The sequence below is a fragment of the Pongo abelii genome, chromosome 8, assembly GCF_028885655.2.
Source record: "Pongo abelii isolate AG06213 chromosome 8, NHGRI_mPonAbe1-v2.0_pri, whole genome shotgun sequence".
NCBI classification, from domain to species: Eukaryota; Metazoa; Chordata; class Mammalia; order Primates; family Hominidae; genus Pongo; species Pongo abelii.
Genome location: NC_071993.2, coordinates 4,349,096 through 4,370,164, shown reverse-complemented (window position 1 = coordinate 4,370,164; position 21,069 = coordinate 4,349,096). Strand labels below are relative to the sequence as shown.

General features: G+C 38.7%; 2 long non-coding RNA genes across 2 annotated transcripts in view; one reads left to right on the top strand and one right to left on the bottom strand.

The window, feature by feature from the left end:
- Window positions 1–33: 33 nt before the first annotated feature.
- The window catches only part of LOC129048149 (uncharacterized), a 21,779-nt gene continuing 743 nt past the window's right edge, over window positions 34–21,069 (top strand). The window contains exons 1-2 of the long non-coding RNA XR_008510248.1: window positions 34–178; window positions 13,460–13,567. This is a non-coding gene — a long non-coding RNA (uncharacterized LOC129048149). The remainder of the gene's footprint in view (window positions 179–13,459; window positions 13,568–21,069) is intronic.
- The window catches only part of LOC129048152 (uncharacterized), a 20,695-nt gene continuing 16,309 nt past the window's right edge, over window positions 16,684–21,069 (bottom strand). Inside the window, exons 2-3 of the long non-coding RNA XR_008510254.1 lie at window positions 19,952–20,058; window positions 16,684–17,102 (exon numbers count right to left, since the gene is read on the bottom strand). This is a non-coding gene — a long non-coding RNA (uncharacterized LOC129048152). The remainder of the gene's footprint in view (window positions 17,103–19,951; window positions 20,059–21,069) is intronic.

Sequence of the window (21,069 nt, the reverse complement as noted above, 5' to 3'; positions counted from 1 at the left end):
GTGAGGTAGAGAAAACGGAAGTAGTCACAGAAAGCGGAAGTCAGTTATAAAAAACAGAAGTGAGGTACAGAAGATGCTAATGATGTTAGGGAAACAGAAGTGAAGTACAGAAAACAGAAGTCACAGGAAACAGAAGAGTCATGAAAAACAGAAGTGATGTACAGAAGATGAAAATGAGGTAAGAAAACGGAAGGGAGGTCTAATAACCAGAAGTGAGGTAGGGAAAACAGAAATAAGTCACAGGAAATGGAAGTGAGATAGGAAAAACAGAAGTGAGGGAGTGAAAAGTAAGATACAGAAGACGGAAATAAGGTATAAAAAACGGAAGTGAGTCACTGAAAATTGAAGTAGGTACAGAAAACAGAAGTCAGGTAGAAAAAACGGAAGTGAGGTAGACAAAACGGAAGTGAGGTAGAGAAAACGGAAGTGAGTCACAGAAAACAGAAGTGAGTTATGAAAAACAAGTGAGGTACAGAAGATGGAAATGAGGTAAGGGAAACAGAAGTGAGACACAGAAAACGGAAATGAGGTAAGGAAAACAGAAGTGAAACAGAAAACGGAAGTGAGGTAGAGAAAACAAGGAAGCCACAGGAAACAGAATTGGTTTAGAAAAACAGAAATGAGGTAATGAAAACATAAGGTACAGAAATCACAAGTGAAGTACAGAAAATGGAAGTGAGCTACAGAAATCGCAAATAAGTCATAGAAAATGGAAGTGAGTCATGAAAAACAGAAGTAAGGTACAGAAGATGAAAATGAGGTAATGAAAACGGAAGTGAGGTATAGTAAATGGAAGTGAGGTAGAGAGAACCGAAGTACATCATAAGAAATGAAAGTGAGTTACGAAAAACAGAAGTGAGGTAGTGAAAAAGATACAGAAGATGCAAATAAGGTAGAACAAACGGAAGTGAGGTTGTGAAAATCGATGGGACAGAAAACGGAAGTGAGGTAGAGGAAACAGAAGTAAGTCTCAGGAAATGGAAGTGAGTTATGGAAAACATTAGTGAGGTACAGAAGATGGAAATCAGTTAAGGAAAACAGAAGTGAGGTACAGAAAACGAATGTGATGTGGAGAAAACGGAAGTAAGTTACAGGTAACGGAAGTCATCTATGAAATACAGAAGTGAGGTATAAAGATGAAAATAAGGTAAGGAAAATGGAAGTGAGGCATGGAAGACTGAAGAAGGCCTAGAAGATGACGGGGTACAGAAGATAGAGGTGAAGTACAGAAGGTGGAAATGAGTTAGAGAACATGGAAGTGATAGAAAACGGAAGTGTGATAGAGAAGAGGGAACAAGGTTCAGAAGTTTGTCATGAGGTACAGAAGACAGAAGTGAAGTACTGAAAATAGAAATGAGTTAAAGAAGATGGAAGTAAGGTACAGAAGACGGAAGTGACATGTAAAAACACCCAATTGGTTACAGCTCTGCGTTTGCTTTATTTGAGCCTGGTCTGGACAGTTGGCCACCTCTGATTGGCAGAAACTGATTGCTACAAGAGGAGGTGACAGTTGGTTCACATATCCAGTTAGGTTACAGCCCACTATGTATGGAGAAACCTTTCGGGCAAACTTAAAATATGTAAGGAGAACACTTTATTCCATGCTTAATTTAACAAAATCATAAAGAGTATTTATTAGCATCCTCTTTACAGAGAAGACAACCAAAGCTCTGAGAAGTGGCTTTGCCGGAGGTTTCCAGGCTGGTAAAAATGCAGAGCCTTTATTTGACGCCAGTGAGGCTGGCAGCCGAAGCGACCAGCTATCCTGGAGCTCTCCCTGTACATCCAGGATTAGGGAAATTCTTCCATCCTGGGCAAATGGGAGCAGTCTAGTTGGTCACCCTAGTTCTGCTTTCAACCTTGTTGCTTCCCACTACACCATGGCGGACATTATTCTCTCCATTGTTTTCATCGTTTTCTTCTATTTTGTGCCATGTAAAATAATTCATGATACAAAAGGTACAAAAATGCTTTGGGACAAAGCCGTATTAAAACATATACATTCAAGTTCCTGGTAGACTTCCTTTAACACACAGTTTTAACAAAGAGAGCCTCAGAACTACGCCATTCAGGACTACACAACCCTGCTTTTTTTAATTAAAAAATTCTTTATTTTTATTCATATATTGGGGAGGGGGATAAAAACTTACTGCCATGTATTTTTATGGCAAAAAAATCCTGAGTAATAAGAATATATGTTATTAAAAGTTACATCACTAAGAGTTGAGCTTGTCAGCTATTCAAAAGCTGCAGTTGGGGGTATGAATCATTAGGAAATGGCACAAAGGTTAGAGATACAACCTGTGACTATTTAAAGACATCACAGCCTGGTTCCCACCCTCAGGGCACAGGGAGCAGAAACAATGTGTTCATTTTGTCTTAAAAGTCCCATCAGGAGGTCGACAGGGCCAGTCAACACAGACATGTTCTAAATATTTGCCTTACGGGTGGACAAAATTACTTAAAATACAAATTTAGGCTGCTAAAAATTTCAGTATACTATTATCCTGAGTTCTAGCTTCAACCTGTACCTGTATATATGGCTGCAGAATAAGGTTTTGATAGCTCACTTCTACAAAAAAGGAGAACAACATCTGTGAAAACACACAAAAGCCTAACGAGGTTATGCTTTCATTCCATGGAAAAAATGTGGCATTGATTCATTCTCAAGCTGGAATATATTTCCACAATAAAATAAAATTTGCCTTCAATTTTAGAGGGAGTTTTTATTATGAGATAAACACAGTCAAAAGGGAAAAAAAAAATTTTTCACTAGGCATGTGAAAAGCCATCAAGCGGCGTAACAGATATTGGGCAAAATGCCACAATCTCTGGCGGAAAGTGCTGTCTTGGAAATAGTGTCCATTTTGACCGACACCAATGAAACCTAATGATGACCCCTATCTGACAATGATTTAGTGTGTTAACAAACTTAAATAGAATTTGACTAGCGCTAGGAAAATATAATGTGTTTCCTATATATTATTATGAGAAAAATAAACACATATATGATAAACTATCAAAGTGAAGAATGGAAAGTTATGAAATGGTATTATTTCTGTCATCTTCTCTTGATAACAAATCAACTTTTTAAAAGCAAAGGAAAAATTGTAGCATGTATTAAATGCTTCCTGGCTTTCATTCTCTGGGTTTATCATGTCATGTCAAATCTTGTTGATTCTCCAAACAGTACCTGAGTTGTGAGCAACACCACTCTCGTTTGCCAGTGAGGAATCCAGGCTTAGAGAGTAATTGTACTCCCTGAACAACCAGCCTTGACATTACCCGGGCACTCATTAAAATGCTCAGTGTCAGACTCTATTTTGTCCTGCTAATTATCTGCCTGAAACAAGATCTGAGACAATTAAAGTTGGAGATTCTCTGCCCTGTGCCATATGACTACAATAGGCCTTATTTCACCTCTTGAGGCTTTAAGGCAGAAAGGTGTTATACCATCCCCTACCTATTAGAAGGGTGACAGTGAATGCTCCTGTAACAAAAGACAGGTAAACAAGAGAAAAGTATAACAAAATTATTAATCAAACTTTACATGACACAGAATAATGCAGAAATGAAGAGCCAAAGTCTCAAGGAAAATTATTTTTATGCCTACATTCTATAAAGAATGGACAGCTGTGTAGAAATGTGATTGGACAAAAGGCTGTGATCTAATAGTGATAGAGTGAGGGGGAATTCCAGCAAGTCCTGCCTGTTCAGGTTCTTCTTGGATTCTCTGTATGCATTCCTTCCTTCCAGGTATAGGGCAGGACTCCTGTGGAACAAGGATCTTCAAGGGAGAAGAGAGAGAATGACCTTTCCAGGTTTCATGGCTTGCTTTGGAAGAGAAGGGTTCTAGTGTCTATGACCTGTGTTGGGGAAGAGGAATTCTCTTTCCTATGAATTGGTTAGGGAGTTGGAAGATGAGGGTTGAGGAAAGACACCAGGATGGGAGAAAGCCAGAGAGACCTTGCTTCTGAGCCTTTCCATCCCCTCAGCCTGGCAGAGCACCATATGTGGGGGTGTAGTGTTCGGAACCCCAGCTAAGTGTTTTATCAAGTACTCAAGATTGTATTCAATCTTCTGGAATGTGCCTGGAGTCTGGGAACCAGTGTCAGAAAGGTGCAGGTCTGTAAGGCCTTTTATTTTAAAAACTGAGCAAATCACTGGGCTGCTCCTGTATCTACGTACTATAAATATTCACTCAAATGTAGAGACCCAGCCAAAATCTCAGCTGTTCTAAAGTTCACTGAAAGTTAATGAAAGTACAACCTTGCCTCAGACATGATTCTAATAGCTGGATAGTAGCAAATATTCTTTGCTTGATCAAACTGTACTGCAGCTCCCTGAACCTTTTCCAAGGCCTCTCTGCATGCTTTCTTGTAAAATCCCTGCAAAGTCAGTTTAGCAAGAACCCCCCACCTCCAATATTTGATCATCTTGAATATCTGTTCAGGTTCCTTTTCCTCCACCATCCACCAAGGTGGTAACTGATCACCTTGGCCTGTCTTCAGCAAGAAACCATTAGGTCTGTGTAGCCAGCATTCCCTTGGCCTTGACACTCACCCCCACCCTGCTCCTTGGCTATGAATTCCCACTTGCCCGCACTGCATTCAAAGTGGAGCCCAATCTCTACCCCACTGCCACACCCCAGAGCAGTGTCTCTGTGCCTATTTAAATGGTCCTGAATAAAGTCTTCCTGATCATACTTTAGCAAGTCTCCTCGCATACGTTTTTTTTTTAATAGTAGGCATGGAAGTGTTTGTTGTTTCTATTCAGCACAAGAGGATTCAGCATATAGAGGGTAACATCAGCCCTTTTAACTTCTTATGATAGAAAGAATAATAAAATAAAAGTTACAACATCTTTCCTAGATTAGTCCTTTATAGGAGGTGTGAATAATATAAGTAGCTTCCTATTTAATTATTCTATATCAGAATCACTACCTTCATATTTCTTTACTTTGCAGGGTTGGGCTTTTCCTTCTTGACTTAGAAAGTTGGCCTCTAATGTATTTTATTTTATTTTTTTGAGATGGAGTCTCGCTCTGTCACCCAGGCTAGAGTGTGGTAGTGTCTACACAGCTCACTGTATCCTCAAACTCCTGGGCTCAAGCAATCCTCTGGCCTCAATCTCCCGAGTAGCTGGGAATACAGGTGTGCCACCAAACCTGGCTAATTTTTAATTTTTTTTGCGGGGGGACAGACTATCTGTATGTTGCCTAGGCTATAGGGTACTTTTTAATAAACAGTTTTGGGGCACAGATGAAGGTTTATATAATCAGAAACAACTAATTAAGTCAGTTAGTATTTAAAACATTGCTTTAATCTTTAAAAATTTATATTGAATTTAATACAATACAATTTAAAATGCATATTCACTGAATAAATTTTAATTATTAAAATTGGTTTGGGTAGAATTTGTTCTTTTTCTAGTCTTTACTTTCTAAACTGTGCTATAACTTTATTTCTTTTTTTTTCTTTTTTCCTTTTATCTTTTTTTTTTTTTGAGACAGAGTCTTGCTCTGTCGCCCAGGCTGGAGGGCAGTGGCACTATCTCAGCTCACTGCAACCTCTGCCTCCTGGGTTCATGCCATTCTCCAGCCTCAGCCTCCTGAGTAGCTGGGACTACAGGCACCTGTCACCATGCCTGGCTATTTTTTTATATTTTTAATAGAGACAGGGTTTCACCGTGTTAGCCAGGATGGTCTCGATCTACTGACCTCGTGATCTGCCCACCTCAGCCTCCCAAAGTGCTGGGATTACAGGCGTGAGCCATCGTGCCTGGCCTATAACTTTATTTCTAATACAAAATGACCTAATAAAATATTCCCAAACTGTGATAAACTATTTCTAGTTTCTGGTATGTTATTATGAAAGCATTAATTATTGCTGAGAAGTTTTCTTGTGATCAAAATCCATAATACATTCAAATACAAGCATTATCTTAACCACCAAATTTGTATGAGGGTTTTTCTTTCTGTTACTGGAGAGTAAATAAAGCATATATCTTTTCCTAGGAATGCAATAAAATCAGTCACTCTCTCATCTAGCAGTTCTGACATCTTAATACTTAAAATCCATCAGATTATGGCATGAAAATACATTAAAGTCAAACTATGTGATCACATGTTCTTAGAAAGGTTCAAAAAAAGTACAAAAAGAAAAAGAGCACCTGTGGTCAATTATCACACTTAATCCTGGAGCTGCAGAATCACTATGTGCCTTTTCTCTCTGTTGGACATACATAGCTATGTTGTGATACTATAGGAGATTAGAAAATACAATCTGCATTTTTTTCGGCTGTTAATGGATATTTGATTTAAACTATGTTCCAAAGAGATCAGATGTCTAGGGGAGGCCAGGTATCTATGGAAGAATTTTAATAGACAATGAGCTATCCTTTCCCTATTTTCTGTTATCAAATACTTAAAAATTTTCACATTATCTCAGAAAAACTTATAATAAAATATCAATAAATGGCTGAAAATCAACAGTCATTCTTAACTTTTATGGAGGCACTAAGTATTAATTTATCATAAAGAACAGAATTTAACAGAGCCAAGAGCAGTGTTCAAGTTGGGGGTATGGTCTTCCCATTGCAAACTCCCAGTGAAAAGAGGTAGAAAGCAGTTCTTTTTGGCAAATCATGGCCTTGATTCTCCTAATGGACCACTACTTCCCAGCCACAGGAATTCACAGTGGACTTCAAAGCCCTTTGGGTCCCAGAGCTGCAAGACCCTCTAGCAGTGCAGCACCTGGGGTGACTTTGATCCTGCAGTGTAGTCACAAATGCTTTGAAGTAAGAAGAGGAAGCAAGTTAGAAAGTGGGTCCCTTTGTTTTCCCAGCTAGGGGATCTTCTGCAGATCACAGCCCTGGGCACTCATCAGCAGCTCTCACGTCAGCAGCTCTCACGTCAGCAGCTGGTCATAATCTCCTGGGCAGAGTCCAAAGCATGCTGGCCCCCACTAATGTAATTTTCTAGGGTTCTGCAATTTTTTAAAAAGCCCTCAAATGATGCTTATGAGCAGCTAGGGTTCAGAATCCTTGTGCTGGAGCTTCTTGTTTGGAATAATACGCATCTCCAAGGGCCTCATAAATAGTAAACATCTCCAAGGGCCTTATTTATTTATCCATTTGGGGGAAATTGATATTAATCCATTTGGAGAAATAGATATCCATTTTGGGGAAAAATAAGGAGAGGAATTCACTACATCTCATGATGAGGTGTTAAAATCCAAACAATAAAAAAAAAAAACATCAAAATCACTCTGTCATGAGAGAGAGAGAGAGAGACAGATGCGGGGGTGGGGGAGGTGAAGGGAGAGAAAGGAGAGAGAAACGGAGGCCTTTTATGGTTTAATTTTGAGATGGAAAACTCTGACATGTTAGTGATATTATTAAGTAGACCAGACAAATGGAGTGAGTTAATCCTGCTAGAGCACTCACACCAGAGCCATTTCCACCAAAGACATGGCTGTCCACCAAAAAGCGACAACAAGGACTTTGAGGAATGACTTCTTCAAACCTATCCTAAAATGAACAAGAGGAATGGATGTAACATGGTCTAGAGAAACACCAACATTCCCTAAAGGAATAGCTGGAAGAAAACTATGAAAAGCAGACACTTTATCCATGTAATTATCGGTGTACACATCACAATTTGATTCTTAGAAATCTGTGTAACATCATGTTGTTGCAAGTTGATGCAGTTGCTTGAAATAATAACTATGTGTTGAAAGTTCCCATAGAAAAGCCCTACCCAATATTATTTTTAAAATATGTTATCTCAGACAAATCCTAATGACCTTCAAGTCATTCTTGAGGTATTTCTGAGAGGTGGCTACTTGGCTGGCATTCCTAAAAGAATGGCTTTACGCCATTCTTGGGTGTAGTGGAAATCACACCCAAATGGACACCATTGCAAAATCAGAAAACCAAGCTCATCGATGTACTATACAAACCTATACAATTGGTAAATTTCCTTAAAACAAACAAAAATACCCACATTAGTGTGCCATAAGTGTCATCACTTATGGCATACTAATGTGCCATCACTATTTCCAGACAAAGGTAACCAGAGAACTTCCACTCTGATTGTTAATACTCATTGTCATTTAGCTCTCAAATTCTATCTTGCATGAGGACCTTCATTATTACCCTATTGAGTGGGACAGGGAGATGACTTCAATTGATTTCTGTAATTCAAATTTATAGACAACTAGACAAGCAGAACTATTTTTGGACATCTGATATCAATGGGTACAACAAAAGAGATACCAAAAACCAAAACTAAAACATGTATGCAATTCTTCCTTGTTTACTATCTACCTTAATTTTTTTGTTTTGCATTTGTAAATTGCATCCCTTCAGCCAATCTGGAAAAGTAGGCCACTCCAGAGAAGCCCACCATAGATCCCCGGGAGCCAGATTCACCATAGACACAGTGGCACGTGCTTCCATTGCAAGTGGGAACTTGAACACTTGCAGGAGGTGAAGTAGAAACGAGGCAGGGCAGTGCCCTCAGTCTCACAAAGAATGCACAAGCTGTCCTAGAAATCACATGGTCAGAGATTGCCAAGGCTGCTTATATTTGCTTAGGACAGAAACAGTCCTTTCTCTCTACATTCCCCTTGCTCTTTAAATAACCCACAGAGTTGATGCTGATGAGGGGCAGAGGACACTTAGTGTTTCTCAAATCATAGTGGTAAAACAGATTAGAGCAAGTTATCTAGGTGTGTTGAGAGGCCTTTTTGATTTCAAGGAAGAGGAACTTTCTCAAGACATCATTGAAGAAATGGTGGTAAATTATAATAAAAGGGAATTCAAAATCTCTGGAGTCAGAAGCAGCCGGAATGGCAGACCACCCTCCACCTCACTCCCTCTCAAGAGCATCTCCGCTTGTCCCTGCCTTCTTCCTCTTCATGCTCCCTGGCTCCCTCAGTCATTCCCATCTTGGGCCCCTGCCGATATCACGCCCTCTTATGGTAAATAAGATCCCACTTTCAGGGACATAAGCCACAATCTATGGAGAAAATGAATCAGTGCTGTGGCGTGACATATTGGCTTTATATTCTCTACCCAATGTGTTTGGCTACAGGAATATCACACTCTGGAGAATGTGGCTTACAGGATATGCTCCCAGTGATGGAGTCTACTCCTTAGTTTCACAACTTCTCTGATTTCATACTTTTCCTTCTCCTTCTCTACATTAAAACTTTTTGATTTCTTAAGATATCTTGGAGTGCTTACCAAAGTTAGGGTCACAGATAAAAGCTTCCCAATCTAATGTTATAATCTTACTCAGTTCTGTAAAATAACCTGAGAAGAGAAAACGTTTTGGGTCAAATTCAAAATAAATATCATCTCATTTTGAATTCCCATTCAGTGCTAAATACAGAACAAAGGTGAAAAATATAAGAAATATGCATAGGCACCAATCTACCACTAACTCTATGTGTTTTGCCCCTTTATTGCTTTCAGAAGGATCTCCACATTGTTTTCGGTTGTCTCTTGACTTATTTGCTTATTTCCAGACCTTGCTTTTGCCTATGGTCCCTGGCTCAATCACTATCTCATGTCTCTACCAATCTAGGAAAATAATCCCACTTCCCATAGGATGACCACAAGTCCAGACCCTTTTAGAAAGCCATTATTAACTGTTCTGGACAACCCAAAAACTGCCTTCTCCACTGCTCTTTGTTACTTATTTTCTCAAAGAATCGTACACTATTTGCATTAGCAGTTAAACAACTCTCAGGAGCATATTTTGTAAATTACTGGATGATGTTTTACCATATAACTAACAGTATGGGGCATATACAAATCACTTAATAAAAGTATGTCAAATAAATTTATATTTGCTGTTAAAATGTGTGTGTGTGTGTGTGTGTGTGTGTGTGTGTGTCATTGCCAAGTAAAAACAAAACTAAAGCGAGGAGAGAATTATTTGGAAGGGCTACTAGAAAAGGAGGACCCTTCTACCTCAGTATCTTCAAGCATCTCAAAATCAAACAAGAAAAGGCTTCATTATCTTAGGGAGGAGCAGGCATGGCTACCAGGATTTTGTGGGGCAGTCTAATAAGACTCCATGGAAACAAACACTCTATTTTAAAATAACATAGCAAAACAACTTGATAAACAGCATGTGGTTCCATATACCAACCCATCATTCAGCCAAAGCCTGTCACAATGTTATTTCAAAATCCTTAATAACATGTGGATAATTTTTAATATGTTATGATATATTTCTAAATTATTATAAATATTTAAGATAATCTAATTTATATATCTGTATAATACAATCTATTTTAGTGTTATAATTATGCTTAGTATTTTTGAAGCATTAGCAAATTTTTCAATGTTAAATTATGGGCAAGTGACTTCTAAAAAATTAATCTATGTCTATATAGAATATTAAGTCATTTTAGTAACTCTCACTACAATAGATTTAGTCAGCATGAAAATACATGTTGTAGAAAAGACCATTGTTTGTGTTACTCATCAACCTCCTCCATCCTCCTATCAAAAGTAACTGACTTTTGGTTGGGCTTGGTGGCTCACGCCTGTAATCCCAGCACTTTGGGAGGTCGAGGCGGGTGGATCACCTGAGGTCAGGAGTTCGAGACCAGCCTGGCCAACATGGTGAAACCCTGTCTCTACTAAAAAAAAATAAAAATTAGCCAGGTATGGTGGCGTGCACCTGTAGTCCCAGCTACTCGGGAGACTGAGACAGGAGAATCGCTTGAACCCAGGAGGCAGAGGTTGCAGTGAGCCAAGATCATGCCACTGCACTCCAGCCTGGGAGACAGAGCAAGAATCCATCTCAAAAAAAAAAAAAATGTAACTGACTTTTTTTTTTTTTTTTGCATTTTTTGTAGAGATAGGATCTTTGCTATGTTGCACAGGCTGGTCTCAAACTCCTCACTTCAAGTCATCCTCCTGCTTCAGCCTCCCAAAGTGTTGGGACTATAGGTATGACCCACCATGCCTGGCTTGCAGCTGATCTTTTGAATAAAATATTTTTCCTTTAACATTACCCAGTGTTTTGAACTATAGACTTGGCCTGAAAGAAATAGAAGATATAGTATGTAAAACTATGCATTTATACGAATATTTGTATATTTACTTTAAGAAAAGGACATCATCAGGCCCTGGATGACAATTATTCTTAAAAAGTATGCCAATCTGTTCTGCTTTTCTGAATACATTAGCTTCTCTGTCGTTTCAAATAAGTTTCTTTTCTATGTAGATAGAATTCAGCTCGTGCCAGTGTTTCTTAAGCTATGCTTTATGTTAGCAAAATGTTGAAAGTGGTTTTAATCAGATATCTAAAATAGTTTTTTATGTTAAAAATCGCTTCAAAGATAAAAAGGCCCATGGTCAAATATGTTTTAGTTTCTAAACTCCAATTTAGAAAAAGTTCACTGCCCCTGCTGTTCTACAACACATGGAGAAGCTGTGGTATGATGAATTATACAATTATTTCAAAAAATTATTTAATTTTGCCAAATGTAGTAAGTGTGAGAACTTAATAATCTTTTATAATGAGCCTGAATTACTACACTTACAATTGAGAAAACCCCAAAATATAATTAAAAGTAACTTTAGGACATTATTTCAAACCATCTTATGAGTAGATGAGTATAAATATAAGCTGAGTTTCAATAATATGCAACAAATATTTCTTATCAATAATGTCCAAATCAAAGTTAGGCAGCTCTTCAAAAAGAACAAGGAGCCGGGTGTGGTGGCTTACGCCTAATCCCAGCACTTTGGGAGGCCGAGACGGGCAGATCACGAGGTCAGGAGATCGAGACCATCCTGGCTAACACGGTGAAACCCCATCTCTACTAGAAATACAAAAAAATTAGCCGGGTGTGGTGGTGGGAGCCTGTAGGGCCAGCTACTCAGGAGGCTGAGGCAGGAGAATGGCATGAACCCGGGAGGTGGAGCTTGCAGTGAGCCGAGATAGCGCCACTGCCCTCCAGCCTGGGCAACAGAGCAAGACACTGTCTCAACAACAACAAAAAAAGTGAACAAGGAATTTTCAAAGAACAGAAAATTTCCTCAGGTATAGAAACCTAGATGCCTCCAGGATCTTAAAAGAGCAGCTTTCTGGACACATATTCCCCCTGTGCCTGAGTGTCACCTTGTCCAGGAATCATTCTGGTTCTCACTCCCAGTACTACAGCCACCTTGCTCCCCAAAGCACAGGTTAACATGAAAGAGACTTCGGATGCCATGATCTGTTATTTCTTTCCAATTCTCTCTACCATAAAACTTTTATTGTAAGAAGAGAAGCCTGTTTTTTGCTGGGAGCACAGAAGCCTGCAGTGTTTTAGGAGCCCTAGTGAGAATGAGTGAAGCCCTCTAGAGTAGTTCCGAAACTGCGTGATGCAGTCCTGAGCGGAACTTCCAGCAAAGGGACTCTGCCTTTCCTCCTGCAACCCCTCCCAAGACCCCACTCGAGAGTGCTGGAACACAGAAAAAGGAACTGGGGATGAGGCAGTCATCTCAGCCCCCTACAATGGGCTGAATTTTGTCCTCCAAAATTTATATTGGGATTCTAATCCCCAGGACCTCAGCATGTGACTGCATTTGGAGGCGGGGTCGTTACAGAGAAAATCAAGCTAAAATAAGGCCATCAAGGAGCCCTAATCCAATAGAACTAGTTTCCTTATAAGAAGAGATCAGGACACAGACACGCACAGAGGGACCACCCCATGAGGACACAGAGAGAAGACGCCTTCTACATGCCAAAGAAAGAAGCCTCAGGAGGAACCAACCCAGCCGGCACTTTGACCTTGACTTTGAACAGTGAGAGAAAAAATCTTTGCCGTTTAGGCAGCCTGGTCTGGTTTGTGGTCCTTACTACAGTATCCCTGAGGATTCATGCACCTGCCCCACCCCTGGACTCCCCAGTGCTAGGGCAGGCAGAGGAGGGAAATGGGAGCAGCTACTCTTCTCCTGAAACTCTTGGGCATGTCTTCCCTGTGTTCCAGGAAGATGAGAGGGTGGCAAGGGGAGTGAGGTGAAAATCACATCTGACATAGGATCTTGCAAATCAAACCTTTTAGCATTACCAGGAAACTGCTTAAGAGTGCTAAAAAAAATGATTTAGCAAAATATAGTAGAAAACCGTCATTGGAAAAATTATAGCTATCTGTGGTCCAAGACTGCAAAATAAACCATACTAATAGGTTATTTTAATACATCAAAGAAAAGATTAAAAATGAAAACGTGTGATGATTTGTGTGCTTCTTAGGGCCTGAACTATCAGAGGTGCAGGGTCTACACACCAGACTCTAATCCTAAATCCTAATCCTGGAGGACTTGTGTCCATCAAGAGAATCCCATTGGATTTCTTATTGTAAGGTCCTCAGTCTTTTCATGCATACTGAGGTTTGATTTGCTTAGGTTTTTCTTTTGTTTTTAAGGTTTTTGGTGTTTTTGTTTTCAGCATGTACAGGATGTGGGCCAGCTCACTCCTGCAGGTTCTTCTCCGGCTCCTCTTGTGGCTGTTACAGCTCAGATGTTCTGGAAGTGAAAATATAGTGGCCTGAGTCAGGTGGGTAGCGCTGTCTGTGTCCAGGGCCCTGGAAGACCGGCCTTCGCTGCATCCTTCCTCCTGCACTCCCTGTTCCTCGGAGTCCTTGCTCTCCTTGCCTCTGTAGGGCACCCGCCCTTTGTTCTGTTTTCACAGTGCTCTTTCTTAATTAGACCTAACATGATATTAAAACATCGTTCACAACTATGCTCCCTGCGCTCACTCACATGATGAGTTGGCCCTTCCTTCAGTAATCTGTTTGTGTTCTGTGTTTCTTTTCTTTTATCCTCTCTACATAGTTAGTCAACAGCTTGTTTACTCCATTACAAATTTTTAGAATTCAATTGATTTATTGTCAAATTCATCAGTGGTTCAGGGTAGAAGAAAGTATATACTCTCCACCGTAGATGTGTTGCTATGCTGCTCAGTGTGTGCAGTGAGGGTTGCTTTGGACATTCTAAGATATTGCTAATCATTCAGCCCTCAGACACTGTTTCTACACCACCTATTTTTCCAAGGAGCCTTCATGGGTATTTTCCTGAAAAAAAAAATGCATAAGGGGTGTTCATAGGGGCACTGGTGGCTTGTGGAGCAATTTGTTTCTTTTCAGGGGAAACTCTGTATATCCCCCTCTGCTTGTAGGCCTGAGCAGGGCTCTCTGACCCAACCTTTCTATACAAGTTTTGCCAAATTCAATTTGTTGTAGAGTCATTTACTATTCTAAGCATACATATTAGCAAATTGTGGGGTAAAGGTACACTTTCATCACATTTGCCAAGAATATGTTTATAACATGAAGTTTCTGTCTTCATCTCCACCAAGAAAGGCCTTCAGGTAAAACCTACCTTTTGTATCTGGAACCAATTTAATACTAAATGTGGAACTGAAACTCACATCTCTTAGTTTACCCAGTTAGCTTTTCATTCTAACAACATAAATCTATTATTATCCTAATTTAAGACCAAAATGAATTCTCAAGTGGTATCTGATGACTACTAATCCCTTAAAGACATAACTATGTTTTTGCCAAATTTTAGGTCAAACAAATACACTTAGCCATGTAAACAATTAAAAAAAGCAATGCTGGGGAAGTCTGTAATTGGAGCAGATTCAAGGATTTTTTAAACAAACTCATATTCATGGGGAAAAGTTAAAATATACTGAGGAAATACAGGGTCCGAGCAATTGATAGTAGGGAGGAAAAAATATCTTTTGTGAATAAATGCATTTTGAAAATAATCTGCTATTCTACGCCTTTTACTTGGTGTTTCTTCTAATAAAGAGACTTAGGATACGAGAAGCAAGAAACACAAATTTTACATCATTTTCTTCCTTTCTTTGGAAGAATTTTTTAAGACATAAAAACAGATAAACACTCATTCTTCTCTTTTCCCTGTTTATATTTTTATCTGGCTCTTTACTGTTCCATTGCACAAGTAAATTCTGCGTCACAGAACAAGATACTCTAACTATCCATGGTTTTCCTGCTGATAATTTGGAATTTAGCCTCTGCCTCTTTTTAAGCATAAATGCCTCTTTTTAAGCATAAATGTGGAGTCTTGAGTGCACTCACTGATTTGGAGGGAGAAATTTATTGATAGTAAACAAAAGGGAAACTTAATATAGGGAAACAATATCATTATTCAGCTCACAAAGTATCAGCTTCATACATAGATATCTAACAATTGTCTTCTCGGGATTAATTCTTTTATTGTTGAATTACATATCTTATATGACTTGAATCCAAAATCAGAATTATGCAATCACCATCAGGTCCAACCCCTTTTAATGGTTCCCAGGTTGCATCGTAATGGATACATCAAGAATCAGAAGTTGATGGAGGCTGCCTAAGCTTTATGTTTGGGGCTGGTCTGAAAAAACGAAAATTTCTCTGATGTTTAAATCATAGAGAATGACTTTATGGAGTGGGATGAGCTAAAATTTAGTGAACTACTTGTTGACATATGTTTATTGCTTTAAAATTGTTAAATAATTTGTGTTTGCATCTTCCTGTTTGCTTTGTTTGTGGCATTTCTCGAGTTAATTTTATTAAATCAGTTTCAACACAAAATTTCTAGGAGAGATCTAATCTTGGGCTCAATATTTTACCATTAGAGATCAATTTATTTTAGGCAGGATATTAGAAGGTAAATCACCATTGACTCACTGACAAGAATGGCAAATATAGAAAAAGTAGACAATACCAAGTGTGGGCAAAGTTGTGGAGCTCCTGGCATTCTCATATATGGGTGGTAGGACTGTAGAAAGTTATTTAGCCATATGTACCGAGGTGACTTAAGTGTAACATTCCACTTTTAGGTGTAGATTTGTGTGCAACTGAAATGTGTGCATTTGTTCACCATAAAACAACCATGAGAATGTGCATAGCTACACTATAATATTCAAAGACAGTAAACAGCCCAAATGTATTATATTCATATAATACTCTATAACCATGAGAATGAATAAACACAGACCACAACACAGAGAACTTTATGAACATTCTGTTGAGAAAAGAAAGCCAGGCGCAAAAGAGTACATGGGCTAGATAGGATTCCACTCATGTGAAGTTCAAAAGCAAGCAGAATCAATCCATGGTAGTGAAGTCAGGATACAGCCTGGAGTTAATGACTGGGAGGGAAACAAAAGGGCTTCGAAAGTGTTGTTAATATTTTATATCTTAACATGGGTGCTAATTAATGCTGTGTGTTTACTTCGCAAAAATTTATTCAACCATGACCTATATTGTATTTCCTTTCAGGGTGTACCTCATAACCTCAATGAAAATTTTCATTTTAAAAAAGTGTTTCTTGGGGAACATATGTATTAAGCAAATTCTGTATTGTGTAGAAGTATAACTGTGAAGGCTCTGAAGATTTGATGTATAAATGAGGAAAGCTTTGAAATGGGTATAAAAGGGAAAGGAGAGGCACTGGAGAAAGTATATTCAACGGAACATGCCAGAGCTTTAGATGCAGCCATAGTTATCTCTCTGAGAACCACCTGGTTGTCTGAACGAGGAGAGATGGCGCTTAGGCAGAGGAAAAGCTCTAAAGGGAAATGTGACTTTTATTTCTAGGCTCCTCTCTTTGGGCATTAATAGCTTTCCCCAACAAATACCTGTCCACAATTCTATATTCACAGCAAGATGGAGTCCCCCTCTAGTTTTGTGTAATTCCTATGCTAATATTGGCAGCCAAGAAAAACAAAAGGACAGCACTCTTAAAGTTATTCACAAAAAAGGCATCAGGGTCTCTAAAAGTGTCATCCTACCACCCACTTATTATTTCAATGCTATTATTTTTTAAGCCCTGAAATAAATGCCCAATTTTGAGGCTCCTGTTGGAAATCAAACAAATCTTTTTGCGGGCTACTCTCTGGCCCATTCCTTCCCTTCAGGCCTGCTGAGGGTGATGTCATCTGGACACATGGAAACTTGCTGTTCCAATAAGACTCTCTGAAGTGCCCTTTGTTCTGCCAGGCCCACTGACTCAGAAGCACAGGGTGATCAGATGACGATGGCATTCCGCGGCTGGACCACTTCCCCCAGTGCCTGCTTTGATAGAAACACATCCACAGAACACTGTTGGTCAGGAGCCTCCTGCATGACACGGAGTCACTAGTTTCTGTTTGGTTCTATTCCCATCAATATTACATGCACCAATATTATAACAAATATCTTTTTTTTTTTTTCCTTCGCCCACTCACCCTTTCCAAATAGCCACGTACTGGCTGCACTATCTAATCCTCTGAGAACAAAGAGAGTCTGTTTGGGTGCAGACATAGCTTAGGTCCTTTCCACGACACACTTTCATCAGCTGCCCGATAGATGCCGCCTTCTCTTAGATTGACCGCAGCTGTTTAAAGATTTTTGCAAAGACATAATGTGTTTCTTACAAAATTCTCCTTAGATTCAGAAAGATAGTGTTCTGATAATTCTCTTTTAGCAGGGGTCACAGAAAAGAGAAACCTATAGATCTTAAGTATAATAACTGCAGACAAAATATTTTATATTTTCAAGGAACATAAGAAATAATGACAGACATTGAGAGATAGGTGTTAATATCCTTCAATGAGGTACAAAAAGTTAAGTGGCTTACAGAGATTAAAGCATCTCCTGCTAACCCATCACTCAAAACACTCACACGATAAAATGACGGCACACAAAACCTTCAGATGTAAAAGGGATTTTCATTGTTTCTCATTATGATTGTTTTTGCTTTTATTCTTTCAACTAGAAAATTATTCCCATGAAAATTTTCAATCATTGCACATAAAAAGATGTTTATCAAGGACTGTTCGGTACTTGGAAGCTGTGAAAATCTACTTATGCTCTCAAAACATCTGTAGCCTCCAGTGGAGTTTTGGCTCTCTCCACTGTACTTGCCTTCCAGTAAAAACACAGGAGAGTGGCAATTTCCCTTCAATGCTGCAGTGAAAAGCTATAATCTTGGGAAGCAATGAGTAAACACATTACTGAACAGCGGTGTGGAAGAAGAGACACAACTGCCTGATTGTTTCAGTAAAAGACACAGGGATTAGTTGACTGTGTTCTTGTAGATGTCAGTTTATGCACCCCCTATGCACACTCTTTCTCTCTTTCTCTTAGTCTCTTTTTCCCCCTCTTTCTCTCTCAACTGTCTCCCCCATATCTCTGTTTGTCTCACACACATACTACACACATTATCAAGGCCCAACTATAGAGTGGCTCTAAGCATCTGATCAATAGATAGAAACAAACCAAACAAAAGCACACTTTAGACTTTATGATAATCATGATTAGTGCATACATCCTAAACTTCCCATTAACTTGTTAGAAATAATGGAGCTAAAGAGAAAATAATATTTATCAAGCTTGTAATGTACCAGACACAAAGATTATCTCTTTTAACGCTTTAGTCTCTACAGACATGCACAGATAGTAATTGTATTGGTATCTCTGGGTTTGTTTTTGTTTTTCTTTTGAGGCATGGTCTTACTCTGTTGCCTGGGCTAGAATGCAGTGGCCTGATCCTAGCTCACTGCAGCTGTGAACTCTTGGGCTCAAGTGATCCTCCTAACTCAGCCTCCTAAGTAGCTGGAACTGCAGGCATAAGCCATTGTGCCTAGCTATGTAATTTTTTTTTTTTTTGTAGAGACAGGGTCTCACTGTGGTGTCCAGGCAGGTGTATAACTCCTGGACTCAAGTGATTCTCCTGCCGCAGCCTCCCAAAGTGCTGGATTACAAGTGTGAGCCACAGCCCTAGCCAGTATCTTTGTTTTTATGGAGGAAAAATTGTTAGTCTGAAAGAAGTGAAGAAGGGAGTAACTTGTCCAAGGTTTTACACATTTATGTATGTATGCATATGTATGTGTGTGTGTGTGCATGCATGTGTGTGTATATATTATATATGTGTCGTGTGTGTATACATATGTTACATATATATATAAAATATTGTTATATTGGTATATCTACATTTAGTACATCTTTATGAGATGGACAGAGATTCAAATTCAGGCATGTCTTATTGCTAAATTTACATATTTTATGTCTCAAAGCACTAATAACATTTGGCTCTCATATGATGACTATCCAACCTTCCGTTCTTTTTTTTTTTTGCTTCCATTCCTTATAATTTACCAGTCAGTACATTCAATGAAAAATACTATTTTAATAAGCCCTGTCATATTTAAAATACTATATTTTCTAGATGTTTTACTGTAGCCATGTATTTATAATTTTAAAATATTTTAAAACATCACTTGTTAGATAATGGCTATTCATCTTATATCTACTAATTTGACATCTTTTCATTAATAAGGTACTTCTGCAGTTAGCTCATTTTATGACCTTTTACGCTTGGAAAAATCTTAATTTTACCACATAATAAGGGTGAAGCTCATATACTATCCTTGTTCAGGAATGAGTAACACAAGGATTAAAAAGGGCTAATTGCAGGTTGAGATCACATACATTTGATTACCCTTTTAATAATCTGCCTAAACAAAAACTTAATATTGGTTCAATCTCATGGTTTTGTATGCTATGACTAAAGCCAATCACTGCTTCAAGGTTTCAACAAACGAAGAGATCCTGGGCTGAACTGTACTGAAAGAGACAACTGTGAATCTCTCAGATTCTGTGTACTCTGACAGATTAAATTATTAAAAAGGAGATTCCTTCAAGGGCATCTGAAATCTATACTGTGGAAACATTCAGAACTCATCATAAGGGAAATGTTTCTTGTGAGGAAACATTGGGAACTCATAGCAAAGGAAAGGTTTCATGTGATGATATAAGGAGCCGTGGAAGACTGGAGGGAGGATAAAGAGAAAGGAGGGTGAGCTGACATACAACGCATGGAAGGAAACTGTCCCCTCGTCCCAGGAGCTGGAAACTGTGATGACGAGGAACAGTCATCCTACCTGTCCCGTGGCTTTTTTGTCAATTCTCTTTCTCATCTTCTATCTGGGGCCATCACGCTGCAACCAGGTCCTTCTTCTCAACAAAATGGTCCAGGGGTCTAATTGACCTTGGGATGAAACAGGAGAGAATACACACGTACTCACTGGCGGCCCCTTTGGTAGCAGACATTTTCATATATATCATCACATTTAGCAACAAAACACACCTGTGATATTCCATCTCCCTACTTTACAAAGGAGCCAGCTAAGACAGATGCCTTTTGAAAACTTCCTTTAAATTTCCATCAAGTAGGCACTAGGAAAAAGCTTTTGGAACAGACTCTATCTTTCCTCTAATGTTTCAGCTCCTTCCACCATAGCACCCAATTAAAGACAAATAATTTAATTCAGAATGGTTTAGCAAGAGTCAGCTGGAGAGAACAATTCTGAACCAGATGAAAAGCATTTTTCAGAATGAAATTTCAGTCTTTATGACAACCATCTGGTTTGGAAGAACTTCTTGGACATCAAAGATTTCAAAGCACTTCTCATATATACCATATGGCTATCGTCTCCTTGGCATATGCCAACAGTTCTCAAAATACGTGAACTTGAAATTCCTTTACATGCTTTAAACTTATGGAGGACCCCCCAAAATGTTTTGTTAATATGAGTTACACTTATCTTTGTGTAATCTGTTAGAAATTAAAACTGAGGATTTAAAAATATTTGATATTTTAAAGTAACCATTATAAAAATATTACAGATTAATGTAAATGATATTTTCAATAAAAATAGTTATTTTCCAACACGTGCATGCATTATTAAGAATAACACTTGTATGCTTGCAAAACTCTTGATTAATGAAAGACTGCTGGAGTTTCATGTATGCATCAGCATTCAACCTGTTCGATGCTTTGTTTCTGTTGAAGTATCCGAAGAAAATCCTGACCCCCAAGACATGTAGTTGGAAATGCAAGAAGTATTTTAATAGCTAATACATACAGTTGTGGATATTCTTCTCTGATACTACACCAGAACTCAACAACTGGTCATTTCTTTAAGACTAGTTGTGATGCAAAACTGAAATTATATTAATGAATCAATGAACTTTTTTTATAATCTTGGTTGCATGATAT